The following is a 21,529-nucleotide window of genomic DNA, read 5'->3' as shown; positions in this document are numbered from 1 at the left end:
TCCCCTGCGTCCCGGATCAGAGATGCACGTGCATGCAGTCTAAATGGAAATAAATCCGTCTGTGTGTGTTTTTATCTATCAGTAATTTTTTCACAAAGTGAAGGTACTAATGGACTGTTCTGTACAATAAACTGTACGAACAATTAACCTGCCATGAAATATATGTGAAGCGTTGATGATGTGACACCTGAATAGGGCAACGCCAGGGTGATGTAAGTGAAAACTGGAACCTGTCCCAAGCATACTTACCTGGCACAGGCTTTACAGTGATCCGCAAGGCTGTGGGCCCGGGGCGAGACCTTTCCATTGCACCTCGGTTTGGTTGACCCCTGCGATCGTCCCAAATGTGGACGACTCGGGTGCGCAATTTATAAGTGTGGGGGACTGCGTTCGCGCTCTCCCCTTGAAAATCAACCCCAAAAATAGATATTTTCAGTTGACACTTCCCCCACTTCCAAATCACTTGAAGATGATTGTTTTCCCGTGTGTGTATGTGCAAACTATGTGTTTTTAATGCGCATGTGTTAATCTGTTTGCTGTGGCAAAAGTATATGTTTAAAGCAAGTCTGAGTTTGATGTATTTCAGATGGGATCGCTTTGTCAGCCAGTTGTTGTGTTTGGACTGTCAAGTTGTCTCCCCTGCGTCCCGGATCAGAGATGCACGTGCATGCAGTCTAAATGGAAATAAATCCGTCTGTGTGTGTTTTTATCTATCAGTAATTTTTTCACAAAGTGAAGGTACTAATGGACTGTTCTGTACAATAAACTGTACGAACAATTAACCTGCCATGAAATATATGTGAAGCGTTGATGATGTGACACCTGAATAGGGCAACGCCAGGGTGATGTAAGTGAAAACTGGAACCTGTCCCAAGCATACTTACCTGGCACAGGCTTTACAGTGATCCGCAAGGCTGTGGGCCCGGGGCGAGACCTTTCCATTGCACCTCGGTTTGGTTGACCCCTGCGATCGTCCCAAATGTGGACGACTCGGGTGCGCAATTTATAAGTGTGGGGGACTGCGTTCGCGCTCTCCCCTTGAAAATCAACCCCAAAAATAGATATTTTCAGTTGACACTTCCCCCACTTCCAAATCACTTGAAGATGATTGTTTTCCCGTGTGTGTATGTGCAAACTATGTGTTTTTAATGCGCATGTGTTAATCTGTTTGCTGTGGCAAAAGTATATGTTTAAAGCAAGTCTGAGTTTGATGTATTTCAGATGGGATCGCTTTGTCAGCCAGTTGTTGTGTTTGGACTGTCAAGTTGTCTCCCCTGCGTCCCGGATCAGAGATGCACGTGCATGCAGTCTAAATGGAAATAAATCCGTCTGTGTGTGTTTTTATCTATCAGTAATTTTTTCACAAAGTGAAGGTACTAATGGACTGTTCTGTACAATAAACTGTACGAACAATTAACCTGCCATGAAATATATGTGAAGCGTTGATGATGTGACACCTGAATAGGGCAACGCCAGGGTGATGTAAGTGAAAACTGGAACCTGTCCCAAGCATACTTACCTGGCACAGGCTTTACAGTGATCCGCAAGGCTGTGGGCCCGGGGCGAGACCTTTCCATTGCACCTCGGTTTGGTTGACCCCTGCGATCGTCCCAAATGTGGACGACTCGGGTGCGCAATTTATAAGTGTGGGGGACTGCGTTCGCGCTCTCCCCTTGAAAATCAACCCCAAAAATAGATATTTTCAGTTGACACTTCCCCCACTTCCAAATCACTTGAAGATGATTGTTTTCCCGTGTGTGTATGTGCAAACTATGTGTTTTTAATGCGCATGTGTTAATCTGTTTGCTGTGGCAAAAGTATATGTTTAAAGCAAGTCTGAGTTTGATGTATTTCAGATGGGATCGCTTTGTCAGCCAGTTGTTGTGTTTGGACTGTCAAGTTGTCTCCCCTGCGTCCCGGATCAGAGATGCACGTGCATGCAGTCTAAATGGAAATAAATCCGTCTGTGTGTGTTTTTATCTATCAGTAATTTTTTCACAAAGTGAAGGTACTAATGGACTGTTCTGTACAATAAACTGTACGAACAATTAACCTGCCATGAAATATATGTGAAGCGTTGATGATGTGACACCTGAATAGGGCAACGCCAGGGTGATGTAAGTGAAAACTGGAACCTGTCCCAAGCATACTTACCTGGCACAGGCTTTACAGTGATCCGCAAGGCTGTGGGCCCGGGGCGAGACCTTTCCATTGCACCTCGGTTTGGTTGACCCCTGCGATCGTCCCAAATGTGGACGACTCGGGTGCGCAATTTATAAGTGTGGGGGACTGCGTTCGCGCTCTCCCCTTGAAAATCAACCCCAAAAATAGATATTTTCAGTTGACACTTCCCCCACTTCCAAATCACTTGAAGATGATTGTTTTCCCGTGTGTGTATGTGCAAACTATGTGTTTTTAATGCGCATGTGTTAATCTGTTTGCTGTGGCAAAAGTATATGTTTAAAGCAAGTCTGAGTTTGATGTATTTCAGATGGGATCGCTTTGTCAGCCAGTTGTTGTGTTTGGACTGTCAAGTTGTCTCCCCTGCGTCCCGGATCAGAGATGCACGTGCATGCAGTCTAAATGGAAATAAATCCGTCTGTGTGTGTTTTTATCTATCAGTAATTTTTTCACAAAGTGAAGGTACTAATGGACTGTTCTGTACAATAAACTGTACGAACAATTAACCTGCCATGAAATATATGTGAAGCGTTGATGATGTGACACCTGAATAGGGCAACGCCAGGGTGATGTAAGTGAAAACTGGAACCTGTCCCAAGCATACTTACCTGGCACAGGCTTTACAGTGATCCGCAAGGCTGTGGGCCCGGGGCGAGACCTTTCCATTGCACCTCGGTTTGGTTGACCCCTGCGATCGTCCCAAATGTGGACGACTCGGGTGCGCAATTTATAAGTGTGGGGGACTGCGTTCGCGCTCTCCCCTTGAAAATCAACCCCAAAAATAGATATTTTCAGTTGACACTTCCCCCACTTCCAAATCACTTGAAGATGATTGTTTTCCCGTGTGTGTATGTGCAAACTATGTGTTTTTAATGCGCATGTGTTAATCTGTTTGCTGTGGCAAAAGTATATGTTTAAAGCAAGTCTGAGTTTGATGTATTTCAGATGGGATCGCTTTGTCAGCCAGTTGTTGTGTTTGGACTGTCAAGTTGTCTCCCCTGCGTCCCGGATCAGAGATGCACGTGCATGCAGTCTAAATGGAAATAAATCCGTCTGTGTGTGTTTTTATCTATCAGTAATTTTTTCACAAAGTGAAGGTACTAATGGACTGTTCTGTACAATAAACTGTACGAACAATTAACCTGCCATGAAATATATGTGAAGCGTTGATGATGTGACACCTGAATAGGGCAACGCCAGGGTGATGTAAGTGAAAACTGGAACCTGTCCCAAGCATACTTACCTGGCACAGGCTTTACAGTGATCCGCAAGGCTGTGGGCCCGGGGCGAGACCTTTCCATTGCACCTCGGTTTGGTTGACCCCTGCGATCGTCCCAAATGTGGACGACTCGGGTGCGCAATTTATAAGTGTGGGGGACTGCGTTCGCGCTCTCCCCTTGAAAATCAACCCCAAAAATAGATATTTTCAGTTGACACTTCCCCCACTTCCAAATCACTTGAAGATGATTGTTTTCCCGTGTGTGTATGTGCAAACTATGTGTTTTTAATGCGCATGTGTTAATCTGTTTGCTGTGGCAAAAGTATATGTTTAAAGCAAGTCTGAGTTTGATGTATTTCAGATGGGATCGCTTTGTCAGCCAGTTGTTGTGTTTGGACTGTCAAGTTGTCTCCCCTGCGTCCCGGATCAGAGATGCACGTGCATGCAGTCTAAATGGAAATAAATCCGTCTGTGTGTGTTTTTATCTATCAGTAATTTTTTCACAAAGTGAAGGTACTAATGGACTGTTCTGTACAATAAACTGTACGAACAATTAACCTGCCATGAAATATATGTGAAGCGTTGATGATGTGACACCTGAATAGGGCAACGCCAGGGTGATGTAAGTGAAAACTGGAACCTGTCCCAAGCATACTTACCTGGCACAGGCTTTACAGTGATCCGCAAGGCTGTGGGCCCGGGGCGAGACCTTTCCATTGCACCTCGGTTTGGTTGACCCCTGCGATCGTCCCAAATGTGGACGACTCGGGTGCGCAATTTATAAGTGTGGGGGACTGCGTTCGCGCTCTCCCCTTGAAAATCAACCCCAAAAATAGATATTTTCAGTTGACACTTCCCCCACTTCCAAATCACTTGAAGATGATTGTTTTCCCGTGTGTGTATGTGCAAACTATGTGTTTTTAATGCGCATGTGTTAATCTGTTTGCTGTGGCAAAAGTATATGTTTAAAGCAAGTCTGAGTTTGATGTATTTCAGATGGGATCGCTTTGTCAGCCAGTTGTTGTGTTTGGACTGTCAAGTTGTCTCCCCTGCGTCCCGGATCAGAGATGCACGTGCATGCAGTCTAAATGGAAATAAATCCGTCTGTGTGTGTTTTTATCTATCAGTAATTTTTTCACAAAGTGAAGGTACTAATGGACTGTTCTGTACAATAAACTGTACGAACAATTAACCTGCCATGAAATATATGTGAAGCGTTGATGATGTGACACCTGAATAGGGCAACGCCAGGGTGATGTAAGTGAAAACTGGAACCTGTCCCAAGCATACTTACCTGGCACAGGCTTTACAGTGATCCGCAAGGCTGTGGGCCCGGGGCGAGACCTTTCCATTGCACCTCGGTTTGGTTGACCCCTGCGATCGTCCCAAATGTGGACGACTCGGGTGCGCAATTTATAAGTGTGGGGGACTGCGTTCGCGCTCTCCCCTTGAAAATCAACCCCAAAAATAGATATTTTCAGTTGACACTTCCCCCACTTCCAAATCACTTGAAGATGATTGTTTTCCCGTGTGTGTATGTGCAAACTATGTGTTTTTAATGCGCATGTGTTAATCTGTTTGCTGTGGCAAAAGTATATGTTTAAAGCAAGTCTGAGTTTGATGTATTTCAGATGGGATCGCTTTGTCAGCCAGTTGTTGTGTTTGGACTGTCAAGTTGTCTCCCCTGCGTCCCGGATCAGAGATGCACGTGCATGCAGTCTAAATGGAAATAAATCCGTCTGTGTGTGTTTTTATCTATCAGTAATTTTTTCACAAAGTGAAGGTACTAATGGACTGTTCTGTACAATAAACTGTACGAACAATTAACCTGCCATGAAATATATGTGAAGCGTTGATGATGTGACACCTGAATAGGGCAACGCCAGGGTGATGTAAGTGAAAACTGGAACCTGTCCCAAGCATACTTACCTGGCACAGGCTTTACAGTGATCCGCAAGGCTGTGGGCCCGGGGCGAGACCTTTCCATTGCACCTCGGTTTGGTTGACCCCTGCGATCGTCCCAAATGTGGACGACTCGGGTGCGCAATTTATAAGTGTGGGGGACTGCGTTCGCGCTCTCCCCTTGAAAATCAACCCCAAAAATAGATATTTTCAGTTGACACTTCCCCCACTTCCAAATCACTTGAAGATGATTGTTTTCCCGTGTGTGTATGTGCAAACTATGTGTTTTTAATGCGCATGTGTTAATCTGTTTGCTGTGGCAAAAGTATATGTTTAAAGCAAGTCTGAGTTTGATGTATTTCAGATGGGATCGCTTTGTCAGCCAGTTGTTGTGTTTGGACTGTCAAGTTGTCTCCCCTGCGTCCCGGATCAGAGATGCACGTGCATGCAGTCTAAATGGAAATAAATCCGTCTGTGTGTGTTTTTATCTATCAGTAATTTTTTCACAAAGTGAAGGTACTAATGGACTGTTCTGTACAATAAACTGTACGAACAATTAACCTGCCATGAAATATATGTGAAGCGTTGATGATGTGACACCTGAATAGGGCAACGCCAGGGTGATGTAAGTGAAAACTGGAACCTGTCCCAAGCATACTTACCTGGCACAGGCTTTACAGTGATCCGCAAGGCTGTGGGCCCGGGGCGAGACCTTTCCATTGCACCTCGGTTTGGTTGACCCCTGCGATCGTCCCAAATGTGGACGACTCGGGTGCGCAATTTATAAGTGTGGGGGACTGCGTTCGCGCTCTCCCCTTGAAAATCAACCCCAAAAATAGATATTTTCAGTTGACACTTCCCCCACTTCCAAATCACTTGAAGATGATTGTTTTCCCGTGTGTGTATGTGCAAACTATGTGTTTTTAATGCGCATGTGTTAATCTGTTTGCTGTGGCAAAAGTATATGTTTAAAGCAAGTCTGAGTTTGATGTATTTCAGATGGGATCGCTTTGTCAGCCAGTTGTTGTGTTTGGACTGTCAAGTTGTCTCCCCTGCGTCCCGGATCAGAGATGCACGTGCATGCAGTCTAAATGGAAATAAATCCGTCTGTGTGTGTTTTTATCTATCAGTAATTTTTTCACAAAGTGAAGGTACTAATGGACTGTTCTGTACAATAAACTGTACGAACAATTAACCTGCCATGAAATATATGTGAAGCGTTGATGATGTGACACCTGAATAGGGCAACGCCAGGGTGATGTAAGTGAAAACTGGAACCTGTCCCAAGCATACTTACCTGGCACAGGCTTTACAGTGATCCGCAAGGCTGTGGGCCCGGGGCGAGACCTTTCCATTGCACCTCGGTTTGGTTGACCCCTGCGATCGTCCCAAATGTGGACGACTCGGGTGCGCAATTTATAAGTGTGGGGGACTGCGTTCGCGCTCTCCCCTTGAAAATCAACCCCAAAAATAGATATTTTCAGTTGACACTTCCCCCACTTCCAAATCACTTGAAGATGATTGTTTTCCCGTGTGTGTATGTGCAAACTATGTGTTTTTAATGCGCATGTGTTAATCTGTTTGCTGTGGCAAAAGTATATGTTTAAAGCAAGTCTGAGTTTGATGTATTTCAGATGGGATCGCTTTGTCAGCCAGTTGTTGTGTTTGGACTGTCAAGTTGTCTCCCCTGCGTCCCGGATCAGAGATGCACGTGCATGCAGTCTAAATGGAAATAAATCCGTCTGTGTGTGTTTTTATCTATCAGTAATTTTTTCACAAAGTGAAGGTACTAATGGACTGTTCTGTACAATAAACTGTACGAACAATTAACCTGCCATGAAATATATGTGAAGCGTTGATGATGTGACACCTGAATAGGGCAACGCCAGGGTGATGTAAGTGAAAACTGGAACCTGTCCCAAGCATACTTACCTGGCACAGGCTTTACAGTGATCCGCAAGGCTGTGGGCCCGGGGCGAGACCTTTCCATTGCACCTCGGTTTGGTTGACCCCTGCGATCGTCCCAAATGTGGACGACTCGGGTGCGCAATTTATAAGTGTGGGGGACTGCGTTCGCGCTCTCCCCTTGAAAATCAACCCCAAAAATAGATATTTTCAGTTGACACTTCCCCCACTTCCAAATCACTTGAAGATGATTGTTTTCCCGTGTGTGTATGTGCAAACTATGTGTTTTTAATGCGCATGTGTTAATCTGTTTGCTGTGGCAAAAGTATATGTTTAAAGCAAGTCTGAGTTTGATGTATTTCAGATGGGATCGCTTTGTCAGCCAGTTGTTGTGTTTGGACTGTCAAGTTGTCTCCCCTGCGTCCCGGATCAGAGATGCACGTGCATGCAGTCTAAATGGAAATAAATCCGTCTGTGTGTGTTTTTATCTATCAGTAATTTTTTCACAAAGTGAAGGTACTAATGGACTGTTCTGTACAATAAACTGTACGAACAATTAACCTGCCATGAAATATATGTGAAGCGTTGATGATGTGACACCTGAATAGGGCAACGCCAGGGTGATGTAAGTGAAAACTGGAACCTGTCCCAAGCATACTTACCTGGCACAGGCTTTACAGTGATCCGCAAGGCTGTGGGCCCGGGGCGAGACCTTTCCATTGCACCTCGGTTTGGTTGACCCCTGCGATCGTCCCAAATGTGGACGACTCGGGTGCGCAATTTATAAGTGTGGGGGACTGCGTTCGCGCTCTCCCCTTGAAAATCAACCCCAAAAATAGATATTTTCAGTTGACACTTCCCCCACTTCCAAATCACTTGAAGATGATTGTTTTCCCGTGTGTGTATGTGCAAACTATGTGTTTTTAATGCGCATGTGTTAATCTGTTTGCTGTGGCAAAAGTATATGTTTAAAGCAAGTCTGAGTTTGATGTATTTCAGATGGGATCGCTTTGTCAGCCAGTTGTTGTGTTTGGACTGTCAAGTTGTCTCCCCTGCGTCCCGGATCAGAGATGCACGTGCATGCAGTCTAAATGGAAATAAATCCGTCTGTGTGTGTTTTTATCTATCAGTAATTTTTTCACAAAGTGAAGGTACTAATGGACTGTTCTGTACAATAAACTGTACGAACAATTAACCTGCCATGAAATATATGTGAAGCGTTGATGATGTGACACCTGAATAGGGCAACGCCAGGGTGATGTAAGTGAAAACTGGAACCTGTCCCAAGCATACTTACCTGGCACAGGCTTTACAGTGATCCGCAAGGCTGTGGGCCCGGGGCGAGACCTTTCCATTGCACCTCGGTTTGGTTGACCCCTGCGATCGTCCCAAATGTGGACGACTCGGGTGCGCAATTTATAAGTGTGGGGGACTGCGTTCGCGCTCTCCCCTTGAAAATCAACCCCAAAAATAGATATTTTCAGTTGACACTTCCCCCACTTCCAAATCACTTGAAGATGATTGTTTTCCCGTGTGTGTATGTGCAAACTATGTGTTTTTAATGCGCATGTGTTAATCTGTTTGCTGTGGCAAAAGTATATGTTTAAAGCAAGTCTGAGTTTGATGTATTTCAGATGGGATCGCTTTGTCAGCCAGTTGTTGTGTTTGGACTGTCAAGTTGTCTCCCCTGCGTCCCGGATCAGAGATGCACGTGCATGCAGTCTAAATGGAAATAAATCCGTCTGTGTGTGTTTTTATCTATCAGTAATTTTTTCACAAAGTGAAGGTACTAATGGACTGTTCTGTACAATAAACTGTACGAACAATTAACCTGCCATGAAATATATGTGAAGCGTTGATGATGTGACACCTGAATAGGGCAACGCCAGGGTGATGTAAGTGAAAACTGGAACCTGTCCCAAGCATACTTACCTGGCACAGGCTTTACAGTGATCCGCAAGGCTGTGGGCCCGGGGCGAGACCTTTCCATTGCACCTCGGTTTGGTTGACCCCTGCGATCGTCCCAAATGTGGACGACTCGGGTGCGCAATTTATAAGTGTGGGGGACTGCGTTCGCGCTCTCCCCTTGAAAATCAACCCCAAAAATAGATATTTTCAGTTGACACTTCCCCCACTTCCAAATCACTTGAAGATGATTGTTTTCCCGTGTGTGTATGTGCAAACTATGTGTTTTTAATGCGCATGTGTTAATCTGTTTGCTGTGGCAAAAGTATATGTTTAAAGCAAGTCTGAGTTTGATGTATTTCAGATGGGATCGCTTTGTCAGCCAGTTGTTGTGTTTGGACTGTCAAGTTGTCTCCCCTGCGTCCCGGATCAGAGATGCACGTGCATGCAGTCTAAATGGAAATAAATCCGTCTGTGTGTGTTTTTATCTATCAGTAATTTTTTCACAAAGTGAAGGTACTAATGGACTGTTCTGTACAATAAACTGTACGAACAATTAACCTGCCATGAAATATATGTGAAGCGTTGATGATGTGACACCTGAATAGGGCAACGCCAGGGTGATGTAAGTGAAAACTGGAACCTGTCCCAAGCATACTTACCTGGCACAGGCTTTACAGTGATCCGCAAGGCTGTGGGCCCGGGGCGAGACCTTTCCATTGCACCTCGGTTTGGTTGACCCCTGCGATCGTCCCAAATGTGGACGACTCGGGTGCGCAATTTATAAGTGTGGGGGACTGCGTTCGCGCTCTCCCCTTGAAAATCAACCCCAAAAATAGATATTTTCAGTTGACACTTCCCCCACTTCCAAATCACTTGAAGATGATTGTTTTCCCGTGTGTGTATGTGCAAACTATGTGTTTTTAATGCGCATGTGTTAATCTGTTTGCTGTGGCAAAAGTATATGTTTAAAGCAAGTCTGAGTTTGATGTATTTCAGATGGGATCGCTTTGTCAGCCAGTTGTTGTGTTTGGACTGTCAAGTTGTCTCCCCTGCGTCCCGGATCAGAGATGCACGTGCATGCAGTCTAAATGGAAATAAATCCGTCTGTGTGTGTTTTTATCTATCAGTAATTTTTTCACAAAGTGAAGGTACTAATGGACTGTTCTGTACAATAAACTGTACGAACAATTAACCTGCCATGAAATATATGTGAAGCGTTGATGATGTGACACCTGAATAGGGCAACGCCAGGGTGATGTAAGTGAAAACTGGAACCTGTCCCAAGCATACTTACCTGGCACAGGCTTTACAGTGATCCGCAAGGCTGTGGGCCCGGGGCGAGACCTTTCCATTGCACCTCGGTTTGGTTGACCCCTGCGATCGTCCCAAATGTGGACGACTCGGGTGCGCAATTTATAAGTGTGGGGGACTGCGTTCGCGCTCTCCCCTTGAAAATCAACCCCAAAAATAGATATTTTCAGTTGACACTTCCCCCACTTCCAAATCACTTGAAGATGATTGTTTTCCCGTGTGTGTATGTGCAAACTATGTGTTTTTAATGCGCATGTGTTAATCTGTTTGCTGTGGCAAAAGTATATGTTTAAAGCAAGTCTGAGTTTGATGTATTTCAGATGGGATCGCTTTGTCAGCCAGTTGTTGTGTTTGGACTGTCAAGTTGTCTCCCCTGCGTCCCGGATCAGAGATGCACGTGCATGCAGTCTAAATGGAAATAAATCCGTCTGTGTGTGTTTTTATCTATCAGTAATTTTTTCACAAAGTGAAGGTACTAATGGACTGTTCTGTACAATAAACTGTACGAACAATTAACCTGCCATGAAATATATGTGAAGCGTTGATGATGTGACACCTGAATAGGGCAACGCCAGGGTGATGTAAGTGAAAACTGGAACCTGTCCCAAGCATACTTACCTGGCACAGGCTTTACAGTGATCCGCAAGGCTGTGGGCCCGGGGCGAGACCTTTCCATTGCACCTCGGTTTGGTTGACCCCTGCGATCGTCCCAAATGTGGACGACTCGGGTGCGCAATTTATAAGTGTGGGGGACTGCGTTCGCGCTCTCCCCTTGAAAATCAACCCCAAAAATAGATATTTTCAGTTGACACTTCCCCCACTTCCAAATCACTTGAAGATGATTGTTTTCCCGTGTGTGTATGTGCAAACTATGTGTTTTTAATGCGCATGTGTTAATCTGTTTGCTGTGGCAAAAGTATATGTTTAAAGCAAGTCTGAGTTTGATGTATTTCAGATGGGATCGCTTTGTCAGCCAGTTGTTGTGTTTGGACTGTCAAGTTGTCTCCCCTGCGTCCCGGATCAGAGATGCACGTGCATGCAGTCTAAATGGAAATAAATCCGTCTGTGTGTGTTTTTATCTATCAGTAATTTTTTCACAAAGTGAAGGTACTAATGGACTGTTCTGTACAATAAACTGTACGAACAATTAACCTGCCATGAAATATATGTGAAGCGTTGATGATGTGACACCTGAATAGGGCAACGCCAGGGTGATGTAAGTGAAAACTGGAACCTGTCCCAAGCATACTTACCTGGCACAGGCTTTACAGTGATCCGCAAGGCTGTGGGCCCGGGGCGAGACCTTTCCATTGCACCTCGGTTTGGTTGACCCCTGCGATCGTCCCAAATGTGGACGACTCGGGTGCGCAATTTATAAGTGTGGTGGGACTGCGTTCGCGCTCTCCCCTTGAAAATCAACCCCAAAAATAGATATTTTCAGTTGACACTTCCCCCACTTCCAAATCACTTGAAGATGATTGTTTTCCCGTGTGTGTATGTGCAAACTATGTGTTTTTAATGCGCATGTGTTAATCTGTTTGCTGTGGCAAAAGTATATGTTTAAAGCAAGTCTGAGTTTGATGTATTTCAGATGGGATCGCTTTGTCAGCCAGTTGTTGTGTTTGGACTGTCAAGTTGTCTCCCCTGCGTCCCGGATCAGAGATGCACGTGCATGCAGTCTAAATGGAAATAAATCCGTCTGTGTGTGTTTTTATCTATCAGTAATTTTTTCACAAAGTGAAGGTACTAATGGACTGTTCTGTACAATAAACTGTACGAACAATTAACCTGCCATGAAATATATGTGAAGCGTTGATGATGTGACACCTGAATAGGGCAACGCCAGGGTGATGTAAGTGAAAACTGGAACCTGTCCCAAGCATACTTACCTGGCACAGGCTTTACAGTGATCCGCAAGGCTGTGGGCCCGGGGCGAGACCTTTCCATTGCACCTCGGTTTGGTTGACCCCTGCGATCGTCCCAAATGTGGACGACTCGGGTGCGCAATTTATAAGTGTGGGGGACTGCGTTCGCGCTCTCCCCTTGAAAATCAACCCCAAAAATAGATATTTTCAGTTGACACTTCCCCCACTTCCAAATCACTTGAAGATGATTGTTTTCCCGTGTGTGTATGTGCAAACTATGTGTTTTTAATGCGCATGTGTTAATCTGTTTGCTGTGGCAAAAGTATATGTTTAAAGCAAGTCTGAGTTTGATGTATTTCAGATGGGATCGCTTTGTCAGCCAGTTGTTGTGTTTGGACTGTCAAGTTGTCTCCCCTGCGTCCCGGATCAGAGATGCACGTGCATGCAGTCTAAATGGAAATAAATCCGTCTGTGTGTGTTTTTATCTATCAGTAATTTTTTCACAAAGTGAAGGTACTAATGGACTGTTCTGTACAATAAACTGTACGAACAATTAACCTGCCATGAAATATATGTGAAGCGTTGATGATGTGACACCTGAATAGGGCAACGCCAGGGTGATGTAAGTGAAAACTGGAACCTGTCCCAAGCATACTTACCTGGCACAGGCTTTACAGTGATCCGCAAGGCTGTGGGCCCGGGGCGAGACCTTTCCATTGCACCTCGGTTTGGTTGACCCCTGCGATCGTCCCAAATGTGGACGACTCGGGTGCGCAATTTATAAGTGTGGGGGACTGCGTTCGCGCTCTCCCCTTGAAAATCAACCCCAAAAATAGATATTTTCAGTTGACACTTCCCCCACTTCCAAATCACTTGAAGATGATTGTTTTCCCGTGTGTGTATGTGCAAACTATGTGTTTTTAATGCGCATGTGTTAATCTGTTTGCTGTGGCAAAAGTATATGTTTAAAGCAAGTCTGAGTTTGATGTATTTCAGATGGGATCGCTTTGTCAGCCAGTTGTTGTGTTTGGACTGTCAAGTTGTCTCCCCTGCGTCCCGGATCAGAGATGCACGTGCATGCAGTCTAAATGGAAATAAATCCGTCTGTGTGTGTTTTTATCTATCAGTAATTTTTTCACAAAGTGAAGGTACTAATGGACTGTTCTGTACAATAAACTGTACGAACAATTAACCTGCCATGAAATATATGTGAAGCGTTGATGATGTGACACCTGAATAGGGCAACGCCAGGGTGATGTAAGTGAAAACTGGAACCTGTCCCAAGCATACTTACCTGGCACAGGCTTTACAGTGATCCGCAAGGCTGTGGGCCCGGGGCGAGACCTTTCCATTGCACCTCGGTTTGGTTGACCCCTGCGATCGTCCCAAATGTGGACGACTCGGGTGCGCAATTTATAAGTGTGGGGGACTGCGTTCGCGCTCTCCCCTTGAAAATCAACCCCAAAAATAGATATTTTCAGTTGACACTTCCCCCACTTCCAAATCACTTGAAGATGATTGTTTTCCCGTGTGTGTATGTGCAAACTATGTGTTTTTAATGCGCATGTGTTAATCTGTTTGCTGTGGCAAAAGTATATGTTTAAAGCAAGTCTGAGTTTGATGTATTTCAGATGGGATCGCTTTGTCAGCCAGTTGTTGTGTTTGGACTGTCAAGTTGTCTCCCCTGCGTCCCGGATCAGAGATGCACGTGCATGCAGTCTAAATGGAAATAAATCCGTCTGTGTGTGTTTTTATCTATCAGTAATTTTTTCACAAAGTGAAGGTACTAATGGACTGTTCTGTACAATAAACTGTACGAACAATTAACCTGCCATGAAATATATGTGAAGCGTTGATGATGTGACACCTGAATAGGGCAACGCCAGGGTGATGTAAGTGAAAACTGGAACCTGTCCCAAGCATACTTACCTGGCACAGGCTTTACAGTGATCCGCAAGGCTGTGGGCCCGGGGCGAGACCTTTCCATTGCACCTCGGTTTGGTTGACCCCTGCGATCGTCCCAAATGTGGACGACTCGGGTGCGCAATTTATAAGTGTGGGGGACTGCGTTCGCGCTCTCCCCTTGAAAATCAACCCCAAAAATAGATATTTTCAGTTGACACTTCCCCCACTTCCAAATCACTTGAAGATGATTGTTTTCCCGTGTGTGTATGTGCAAACTATGTGTTTTTAATGCGCATGTGTTAATCTGTTTGCTGTGGCAAAAGTATATGTTTAAAGCAAGTCTGAGTTTGATGTATTTCAGATGGGATCGCTTTGTCAGCCAGTTGTTGTGTTTGGACTGTCAAGTTGTCTCCCCTGCGTCCCGGATCAGAGATGCACGTGCATGCAGTCTAAATGGAAATAAATCCGTCTGTGTGTGTTTTTATCTATCAGTAATTTTTTCACAAAGTGAAGGTACTAATGGACTGTTCTGTACAATAAACTGTACGAACAATTAACCTGCCATGAAATATATGTGAAGCGTTGATGATGTGACACCTGAATAGGGCAACGCCAGGGTGATGTAAGTGAAAACTGGAACCTGTCCCAAGCATACTTACCTGGCACAGGCTTTACAGTGATCCGCAAGGCTGTGGGCCCGGGGCGAGACCTTTCCATTGCACCTCGGTTTGGTTGACCCCTGCGATCGTCCCAAATGTGGACGACTCGGGTGCGCAATTTATAAGTGTGGGGGACTGCGTTCGCGCTCTCCCCTTGAAAATCAACCCCAAAAATAGATATTTTCAGTTGACACTTCCCCCACTTCCAAATCACTTGAAGATGATTGTTTTCCCGTGTGTGTATGTGCAAACTATGTGTTTTTAATGCGCATGTGTTAATCTGTTTGCTGTGGCAAAAGTATATGTTTAAAGCAAGTCTGAGTTTGATGTATTTCAGATGGGATCGCTTTGTCAGCCAGTTGTTGTGTTTGGACTGTCAAGTTGTCTCCCCTGCGTCCCGGATCAGAGATGCACGTGCATGCAGTCTAAATGGAAATAAATCCGTCTGTGTGTGTTTTTATCTATCAGTAATTTTTTCACAAAGTGAAGGTACTAATGGACTGTTCTGTACAATAAACTGTACGAACAATTAACCTGCCATGAAATATATGTGAAGCGTTGATGATGTGACACCTGAATAGGGCAACGCCAGGGTGATGTAAGTGAAAACTGGAACCTGTCCCAAGCATACTTACCTGGCACAGGCTTTACAGTGATCCGCAAGGCTGTGGGCCCGGGGCGAGACCTTTCCATTGCACCTCGGTTTGGTTGACCCCTGCGATCGTCCCAAATGTGGACGACTCGGGTGCGCAATTTATAAGTGTGGGGGACTGCGTTCGCGCTCTCCCCTTGAAAATCAACCCCAAAAATAGATATTTTCAGTTGACACTTCCCCCACTTCCAAATCACTTGAAGATGATTGTTTTCCCGTGTGTGTATGTGCAAACTATGTGTTTTTAATGCGCATGTGTTAATCTGTTTGCTGTGGCAAAAGTATATGTTTAAAGCAAGTCTGAGTTTGATGTATTTCAGATGGGATCGCTTTGTCAGCCAGTTGTTGTGTTTGGACTGTCAAGTTGTCTCCCCTGCGTCCCGGATCAGAGATGCACGTGCATGCAGTCTAAATGGAAATAAATCCGTCTGTGTGTGTTTTTATCTATCAGTAATTTTTTCACAAAGTGAAGGTACTAATGGACTGTTCTGTACAATAAACTGTACGAACAATTAACCTGCCATGAAATATATGTGAAGCGTTGATGATGTGACACCTGAATAGGGCAACGCCAGGGTGATGTAAGTGAAAACTGGAACCTGTCCCAAGCATACTTACCTGGCACAGGCTTTACAGTGATCCGCAAGGCTGTGGGCCCGGGGCGAGACCTTTCCATTGCACCTCGGTTTGGTTGACCCCTGCGATCGTCCCAAATGTGGACGACTCGGGTGCGCAATTTATAAGTGTGGGGGACTGCGTTCGCGCTCTCCCCTTGAAAATCAACCCCAAAAATAGATATTTTCAGTTGACACTTCCCCCACTTCCAAATCACTTGAAGATGATTGTTTTCCCGTGTGTGTATGTGCAAACTATGTGTTTTTAATGCGCATGTGTTAATCTGTTTGCTGTGGCAAAAGTATATGTTTAAAGCAAGTCTGAGTTTGATGTATTTCAGATGGGATCGCTTTGTCAGCCAGTTGTTGTGTTTGGACTGTCAAGTTGTCTCCCCTGCGTCCCGGATCAGAGATGCACGTGCATGCAGTCTAAATGGAAATAAATCCGTCTGTGTGTGTTTTTATCTATCAGTAATTTTTTCACAAAGTGAAGGTACTAATGGACTGTTCTGTACAATAAACTGTACGAACAATTAACCTGCCATGAAATATATGTGAAGCGTTGATGATGTGACACCTGAATAGGGCAACGCCAGGGTGATGTAAGTGAAAACTGGAACCTGTCCCAAGCATACTTACCTGGCACAGGCTTTACAGTGATCCGCAAGGCTGTGGGCCCGGGGCGAGACCTTTCCATTGCACCTCGGTTTGGTTGACCCCTGCGATCGTCCCAAATGTGGACGACTCGGGTGCGCAATTTATAAGTGTGGGGGACTGCGTTCGCGCTCTCCCCTTGAAAATCAACCCCAAAAATAGATATTTTCAGTTGACACTTCCCCCACTTCCAAATCACTTGAAGATGATTGTTTTCCCGTGTGTGTATGTGCAAACTATGTGTTTTTAATGCGCATGTGTTAATCTGTTTGCTGTGGCAAAAGTATATGTTTAAAGCAAGTCTGAGTTTGATGTATTTCAGATGGGATCGCTTTGTCAGCCAGTTGTTGTGTTTGGACTGTCAAGTTGTCTCCCCTGCGTCCCGGATCAGAGATGCACGTGCATGCAGTCTAAATGGAAATAAATCCGTCTGTGTGTGTTTTTATCTATCAGTAATTTTTTCACAAAGTGAAGGTACTAATGGACTGTTCTGTACAATAAACTGTACGAACAATTAACCTGCCATGAAATATATGTGAAGCGTTGATGATGTGACACCTGAATAGGGCAACGCCAGGGTGATGTAAGTGAAAACTGGAACCTGTCCCAAGCATACTTACCTGGCACAGGCTTTACAGTGATCCGCAAGGCTGTGGGCCCGGGGCGAGACCTTTCCATTGCACCTCGGTTTGGTTGACCCCTGCGATCGTCCCAAATGTGGACGACTCGGGTGCGCAATTTATAAGTGTGGGGGACTGCGTTCGCGCTCTCCCCTTGAAAATCAACCCCAAAAATAGATATTTTCAGTTGACACTTCCCCCACTTCCAAATCACTTGAAGATGATTGTTTTCCCGTGTGTGTATGTGCAAACTATGTGTTTTTAATGCGCATGTGTTAATCTGTTTGCTGTGGCAAAAGTATATGTTTAAAGCAAGTCTGAGTTTGATGTATTTCAGATGGGATCGCTTTGTCAGCCAGTTGTTGTGTTTGGACTGTCAAGTTGTCTCCCCTGCGTCCCGGATCAGAGATGCACGTGCATGCAGTCTAAATGGAAATAAATCCGTCTGTGTGTGTTTTTATCTATCAGTAATTTTTTCACAAAGTGAAGGTACTAATGGACTGTTCTGTACAATAAACTGTACGAACAATTAACCTGCCATGAAATATATGTGAAGCGTTGATGATGTGACACCTGAATAGGGCAACGCCAGGGTGATGTAAGTGAAAACTGGAACCTGTCCCAAGCATACTTACCTGGCACAGGCTTTACAGTGATCCGCAAGGCTGTGGGCCCGGGGCGAGACCTTTCCATTGCACCTCGGTTTGGTTGACCCCTGCGATCGTCCCAAATGTGGACGACTCGGGTGCGCAATTTATAAGTGTGGGGGACTGCGTTCGCGCTCTCCCCTTGAAAATCAACCCCAAAAATAGATATTTTCAGTTGACACTTCCCCCACTTCCAAATCACTTGAAGATGATTGTTTTCCCGTGTGTGTATGTGCAAACTATGTGTTTTTAATGCGCATGTGTTAATCTGTTTGCTGTGGCAAAAGTATATGTTTAAAGCAAGTCTGAGTTTGATGTATTTCAGATGGGATCGCTTTGTCAGCCAGTTGTTGTGTTTGGACTGTCAAGTTGTCTCCCCTGCGTCCCGGATCAGAGATGCACGTGCATGCAGTCTAAATGGAAATAAATCCGTCTGTGTGTGTTTTTATCTATCAGTAATTTTTTCACAAAGTGAAGGTACTAATGGACTGTTCTGTACAATAAACTGTACGAACAATTAACCTGCCATGAAATATATGTGAAGCGTTGATGATGTGACACCTGAATAGGGCAACGCCAGGGTGATGTAAGTGAAAACTGGAACCTGTCCCAAGCATACTTACCTGGCACAGGCTTTACAGTGATCCGCAAGGCTGTGGGCCCGGGGCGAGACCTTTCCATTGCACCTCGGTTTGGTTGACCCCTGCGATCGTCCCAAATGTGGACGACTCGGGTGCGCAATTTATAAGTGTGGGGGACTGCGTTCGCGCTCTCCCCTTGAAAATCAACCCCAAAAATAGATATTTTCAGTTGACACTTCCCCCACTTCCAAATCACTTGAAGATGATTGTTTTCCCGTGTGTGTATGTGCAAACTATGTGTTTTTAATGCGCATGTGTTAATCTGTTTGCTGTGGCAAAAGTATATGTTTAAAGCAAGTCTGAGTTTGATGTATTTCAGATGGGATCGCTTTGTCAGCCAGTTGTTGTGTTTGGACTGTCAAGTTGTCTCCCCTGCGTCCCGGATCAGAGATGCACGTGCATGCAGTCTAAATGGAAATAAATCCGTCTGTGTGTGTTTTTATCTATCAGTAATTTTTTCACAAAGTGAAGGTACTAATGGACTGTTCTGTACAATAAACTGTACGAACAATTAACCTGCCATGAAATATATGTGAAGCGTTGATGATGTGACACCTGAATAGGGCAACGCCAGGGTGATGTAAGTGAAAACTGGAACCTGTCCCAAGCATACTTACCTGGCACAGGCTTTACAGTGATCCGCAAGGCTGTGGGCCCGGGGCGAGACCTTTCCATTGCACCTCGGTTTGGTTGACCCCTGCGATCGTCCCAAATGTGGACGACTCGGGTGCGCAATTTATAAGTGTGGGGGACTGCGTTCGCGCTCTCCCCTTGAAAATCAACCCCAAAAATAGATATTTTCAGTTGACACTTCCCCCACTTCCAAATCACTTGAAGATGATTGTTTTCCCGTGTGTGTATGTGCAAACTATGTGTTTTTAATGCGCATGTGTTAATCTGTTTGCTGTGGCAAAAGTATATGTTTAAAGCAAGTCTGAGTTTGATGTATTTCAGATGGGATCGCTTTGTCAGCCAGTTGTTGTGTTTGGACTGTCAAGTTGTCTCCCCTGCGTCCCGGATCAGAGATGCACGTGCATGCAGTCTAAATGGAAATAAATCCGTCTGTGTGTGTTTTTATCTATCAGTAATTTTTTCACAAAGTGAAGGTACTAATGGACTGTTCTGTACAATAAACTGTACGAACAATTAACCTGCCATGAAATATATGTGAAGCGTTGATGATGTGACACCTGAATAGGGCAACGCCAGGGTGATGTAAGTGAAAACTGGAACCTGTCCCAAGCATACTTACCTGGCACAGGCTTTACAGTGATCCGCAAGGCTGTGGGCCCGGGGCGAGACCTTTCCATTGCACCTCGGTTTGGTTGACCCCTGCGATCGTCCCAAATGTGGACGACTCGGGTGCGCAATTTATAAGTGTGGGGGACTGCGTTCGCGCTCTCCCCTTGAAAATCAACCCCAAAAATAGATATTTTCAGTTGACACTTCCCCCACTTCCAAATCACTTGAAGATGATTGTTTTCCCGTGTGTGTATGTGCAAACTATGTGTTTTTAATGCGCATGTGTTAATCTGTTTGCTGTGGCAAAAGTATATGTTTAAAGCAAGTCTGAGTTTGATGTATTTCAGATGGGATCGCTTTGTCAGCCAGTTGTTGTGTTTGGACTGTCAAGTTGTCTCCCCTGCGTCCCGGATCAGAGATGCACGTGCATGCAGTCTAAATGGAAATAAATCCGTCTGTGTGTGTTTTTATCTATCAGTAATTTTTTCACAAAGTGAAGGTACTAATGGACTGTTCTGTACAATAAACTGTACGAACAATTAACCTGCCATGAAATATATGTGAAGCGTTGATGATGTGACACCTGAATAGGGCAACGCCAGGGTGATGTAAGTGAAAACTGGAACCTGTCCCAAGCATACTTACCTGGCACAGGCTTTACAGTGATCCGCAAGGCTGTGGGCCCGGGGCGAGACCTTTCCATTGCACCTCGGTTTGGTTGACCCCTGCGATCGTCCCAAATGTGGACGACTCGGGTGCGCAATTTATAAGTGTGGGGGACTGCGTTCGCGCTCTCCCCTTGAAAATCAACCCCAAAAATAGATATTTTCAGTTGACACTTCCCCCACTTCCAAATCACTTGAAGATGATTGTTTTCCCGTGTGTGTATGTGCAAACTATGTGTTTTTAATGCGCATGTGTTAATCTGTTTGCTGTGGCAAAAGTATATGTTTAAAGCAAGTCTGAGTTTGATGTATTTCAGATGGGATCGCTTTGTCAGCCAGTTGTTGTGTTTGGACTGTCAAGTTGTCTCCCCTGCGTCCCGGATCAGAGATGCACGTGCATGCAGTCTAAATGGAAATAAATCCGTCTGTGTGTGTTTTTATCTATCAGTAATTTTTTCACAAAGTGAAGGTACTAATGGACTGTTCTGTACAATAAACTGTACGAACAATTAACCTGCCATGAAATATATGTGAAGCGTTGATGATGTGACACCTGAATAGGGCAACGCCAGGGTGATGTAAGTGAAAACTGGAACCTGTCCCAAGCATACTTACCTGGCACAGGCTTTACAGTGATCCGCAAGGCTGTGGGCCCGGGGCGAGACCTTTCCATTGCACCTCGGTTTGGTTGACCCCTGCGATCGTCCCAAATGTGGACGACTCGGGTGCGCAATTTATAAGTGTGGGGGACTGCGTTCGCGCTCTCCCCTTGAAAATCAACCCCAAAAATAGATATTTTCAGTTGACACTTCCCCCACTTCCAAATCACTTGAAGATGATTGTTTTCCCGTGTGTGTATGTGCAAACTATGTGTTTTTAATGCGCATGTGTTAATCTGTTTGCTGTGGCAAAAGTATATGTTTAAAGCAAGTCTGAGTT

The 21,529-nt window shown here is 44.9% G+C and overlaps 34 non-coding genes across 34 annotated transcripts; all 34 read left to right on the top strand.

The window, feature by feature from the left end:
* The first annotated feature begins 241 nt into the window (after positions 1-241).
* On the top strand, positions 242-405 carry LOC137270905 (U1 spliceosomal RNA). The gene has a single exon (XR_010955521.1). It is a non-coding gene; the product is annotated as a U1 spliceosomal RNA (small nuclear RNA).
* A 471-nt stretch (positions 406-876) lies between these two features.
* On the top strand, positions 877-1,040 carry LOC137270904 (U1 spliceosomal RNA). The gene has a single exon (XR_010955520.1). It is a non-coding gene; the product is annotated as a U1 spliceosomal RNA (small nuclear RNA).
* A 471-nt stretch (positions 1,041-1,511) lies between these two features.
* LOC137270963 (U1 spliceosomal RNA) lies at positions 1,512-1,675 on the top strand. The gene has a single exon (XR_010955572.1). It is a non-coding gene; the product is annotated as a U1 spliceosomal RNA (small nuclear RNA).
* Positions 1,676-2,146: 471 nt separating this feature from the next.
* On the top strand, positions 2,147-2,310 carry LOC137270962 (U1 spliceosomal RNA). Its single transcript, XR_010955571.1, has one exon. It is a non-coding gene; the product is annotated as a U1 spliceosomal RNA (small nuclear RNA).
* Positions 2,311-2,781: 471 nt separating this feature from the next.
* Positions 2,782-2,945, top strand: LOC137270961 (U1 spliceosomal RNA). The gene has a single exon (XR_010955570.1). It is a non-coding gene; the product is annotated as a U1 spliceosomal RNA (small nuclear RNA).
* A 471-nt stretch (positions 2,946-3,416) lies between these two features.
* LOC137270960 (U1 spliceosomal RNA) lies at positions 3,417-3,580 on the top strand. Its single transcript, XR_010955569.1, has one exon. It is a non-coding gene; the product is annotated as a U1 spliceosomal RNA (small nuclear RNA).
* A 471-nt stretch (positions 3,581-4,051) lies between these two features.
* Positions 4,052-4,215, top strand: LOC137270959 (U1 spliceosomal RNA). Its single transcript, XR_010955568.1, has one exon. It is a non-coding gene; the product is annotated as a U1 spliceosomal RNA (small nuclear RNA).
* A 471-nt stretch (positions 4,216-4,686) lies between these two features.
* Positions 4,687-4,850, top strand: LOC137270956 (U1 spliceosomal RNA). Its single transcript, XR_010955566.1, has one exon. It is a non-coding gene; the product is annotated as a U1 spliceosomal RNA (small nuclear RNA).
* A 471-nt stretch (positions 4,851-5,321) lies between these two features.
* Positions 5,322-5,485, top strand: LOC137270955 (U1 spliceosomal RNA). Its single transcript, XR_010955565.1, has one exon. It is a non-coding gene; the product is annotated as a U1 spliceosomal RNA (small nuclear RNA).
* A 471-nt stretch (positions 5,486-5,956) lies between these two features.
* On the top strand, positions 5,957-6,120 carry LOC137270954 (U1 spliceosomal RNA). The gene has a single exon (XR_010955564.1). It is a non-coding gene; the product is annotated as a U1 spliceosomal RNA (small nuclear RNA).
* Positions 6,121-6,591: 471 nt separating this feature from the next.
* Positions 6,592-6,755, top strand: LOC137270953 (U1 spliceosomal RNA). Its single transcript, XR_010955563.1, has one exon. It is a non-coding gene; the product is annotated as a U1 spliceosomal RNA (small nuclear RNA).
* A 471-nt stretch (positions 6,756-7,226) lies between these two features.
* On the top strand, positions 7,227-7,390 carry LOC137270952 (U1 spliceosomal RNA). The gene has a single exon (XR_010955562.1). It is a non-coding gene; the product is annotated as a U1 spliceosomal RNA (small nuclear RNA).
* Positions 7,391-7,861: 471 nt separating this feature from the next.
* Positions 7,862-8,025, top strand: LOC137270951 (U1 spliceosomal RNA). The gene has a single exon (XR_010955561.1). It is a non-coding gene; the product is annotated as a U1 spliceosomal RNA (small nuclear RNA).
* Positions 8,026-8,496: 471 nt separating this feature from the next.
* Positions 8,497-8,660, top strand: LOC137270950 (U1 spliceosomal RNA). The gene has a single exon (XR_010955560.1). It is a non-coding gene; the product is annotated as a U1 spliceosomal RNA (small nuclear RNA).
* Positions 8,661-9,131: 471 nt separating this feature from the next.
* Positions 9,132-9,295, top strand: LOC137270949 (U1 spliceosomal RNA). Its single transcript, XR_010955559.1, has one exon. It is a non-coding gene; the product is annotated as a U1 spliceosomal RNA (small nuclear RNA).
* Positions 9,296-9,766: 471 nt separating this feature from the next.
* Positions 9,767-9,930, top strand: LOC137270948 (U1 spliceosomal RNA). Its single transcript, XR_010955558.1, has one exon. It is a non-coding gene; the product is annotated as a U1 spliceosomal RNA (small nuclear RNA).
* A 471-nt stretch (positions 9,931-10,401) lies between these two features.
* LOC137270946 (U1 spliceosomal RNA) lies at positions 10,402-10,565 on the top strand. The gene has a single exon (XR_010955557.1). It is a non-coding gene; the product is annotated as a U1 spliceosomal RNA (small nuclear RNA).
* Positions 10,566-11,036: 471 nt separating this feature from the next.
* On the top strand, positions 11,037-11,200 carry LOC137270944 (U1 spliceosomal RNA). The gene has a single exon (XR_010955555.1). It is a non-coding gene; the product is annotated as a U1 spliceosomal RNA (small nuclear RNA).
* A 471-nt stretch (positions 11,201-11,671) lies between these two features.
* Positions 11,672-11,836, top strand: LOC137270907 (U1 spliceosomal RNA). Its single transcript, XR_010955523.1, has one exon. It is a non-coding gene; the product is annotated as a U1 spliceosomal RNA (small nuclear RNA).
* Positions 11,837-12,307: 471 nt separating this feature from the next.
* Positions 12,308-12,471, top strand: LOC137270943 (U1 spliceosomal RNA). Its single transcript, XR_010955554.1, has one exon. It is a non-coding gene; the product is annotated as a U1 spliceosomal RNA (small nuclear RNA).
* Positions 12,472-12,942: 471 nt separating this feature from the next.
* Positions 12,943-13,106, top strand: LOC137270942 (U1 spliceosomal RNA). The gene has a single exon (XR_010955553.1). It is a non-coding gene; the product is annotated as a U1 spliceosomal RNA (small nuclear RNA).
* Positions 13,107-13,577: 471 nt separating this feature from the next.
* LOC137270941 (U1 spliceosomal RNA) lies at positions 13,578-13,741 on the top strand. Its single transcript, XR_010955552.1, has one exon. It is a non-coding gene; the product is annotated as a U1 spliceosomal RNA (small nuclear RNA).
* A 471-nt stretch (positions 13,742-14,212) lies between these two features.
* LOC137270940 (U1 spliceosomal RNA) lies at positions 14,213-14,376 on the top strand. Its single transcript, XR_010955551.1, has one exon. It is a non-coding gene; the product is annotated as a U1 spliceosomal RNA (small nuclear RNA).
* Positions 14,377-14,847: 471 nt separating this feature from the next.
* LOC137270939 (U1 spliceosomal RNA) lies at positions 14,848-15,011 on the top strand. Its single transcript, XR_010955550.1, has one exon. It is a non-coding gene; the product is annotated as a U1 spliceosomal RNA (small nuclear RNA).
* A 471-nt stretch (positions 15,012-15,482) lies between these two features.
* On the top strand, positions 15,483-15,646 carry LOC137270938 (U1 spliceosomal RNA). The gene has a single exon (XR_010955549.1). It is a non-coding gene; the product is annotated as a U1 spliceosomal RNA (small nuclear RNA).
* Positions 15,647-16,117: 471 nt separating this feature from the next.
* LOC137270937 (U1 spliceosomal RNA) lies at positions 16,118-16,281 on the top strand. The gene has a single exon (XR_010955548.1). It is a non-coding gene; the product is annotated as a U1 spliceosomal RNA (small nuclear RNA).
* A 471-nt stretch (positions 16,282-16,752) lies between these two features.
* On the top strand, positions 16,753-16,916 carry LOC137270935 (U1 spliceosomal RNA). The gene has a single exon (XR_010955547.1). It is a non-coding gene; the product is annotated as a U1 spliceosomal RNA (small nuclear RNA).
* A 471-nt stretch (positions 16,917-17,387) lies between these two features.
* Positions 17,388-17,551, top strand: LOC137270934 (U1 spliceosomal RNA). Its single transcript, XR_010955546.1, has one exon. It is a non-coding gene; the product is annotated as a U1 spliceosomal RNA (small nuclear RNA).
* A 471-nt stretch (positions 17,552-18,022) lies between these two features.
* On the top strand, positions 18,023-18,186 carry LOC137270932 (U1 spliceosomal RNA). Its single transcript, XR_010955544.1, has one exon. It is a non-coding gene; the product is annotated as a U1 spliceosomal RNA (small nuclear RNA).
* Positions 18,187-18,657: 471 nt separating this feature from the next.
* LOC137270931 (U1 spliceosomal RNA) lies at positions 18,658-18,821 on the top strand. Its single transcript, XR_010955543.1, has one exon. It is a non-coding gene; the product is annotated as a U1 spliceosomal RNA (small nuclear RNA).
* Positions 18,822-19,292: 471 nt separating this feature from the next.
* LOC137270930 (U1 spliceosomal RNA) lies at positions 19,293-19,456 on the top strand. The gene has a single exon (XR_010955542.1). It is a non-coding gene; the product is annotated as a U1 spliceosomal RNA (small nuclear RNA).
* A 471-nt stretch (positions 19,457-19,927) lies between these two features.
* LOC137270929 (U1 spliceosomal RNA) lies at positions 19,928-20,091 on the top strand. Its single transcript, XR_010955541.1, has one exon. It is a non-coding gene; the product is annotated as a U1 spliceosomal RNA (small nuclear RNA).
* A 471-nt stretch (positions 20,092-20,562) lies between these two features.
* LOC137270928 (U1 spliceosomal RNA) lies at positions 20,563-20,726 on the top strand. Its single transcript, XR_010955540.1, has one exon. It is a non-coding gene; the product is annotated as a U1 spliceosomal RNA (small nuclear RNA).
* Positions 20,727-21,197: 471 nt separating this feature from the next.
* LOC137270927 (U1 spliceosomal RNA) lies at positions 21,198-21,361 on the top strand. Its single transcript, XR_010955539.1, has one exon. It is a non-coding gene; the product is annotated as a U1 spliceosomal RNA (small nuclear RNA).
* The last annotated feature ends 168 nt before the right edge of the window (positions 21,362-21,529 follow it).

The sequence above is a fragment of the Haliotis asinina genome, unplaced genomic scaffold (genome assembly GCF_037392515.1).
Source record: "Haliotis asinina isolate JCU_RB_2024 unplaced genomic scaffold, JCU_Hal_asi_v2 scaffold_98, whole genome shotgun sequence".
NCBI classification, from domain to species: domain Eukaryota; kingdom Metazoa; phylum Mollusca; class Gastropoda; order Lepetellida; family Haliotidae; genus Haliotis; species Haliotis asinina.
Note: the sequence above shows the minus strand (reverse complement) of the source record. Positions and strands in the feature narration are given on the sequence as shown.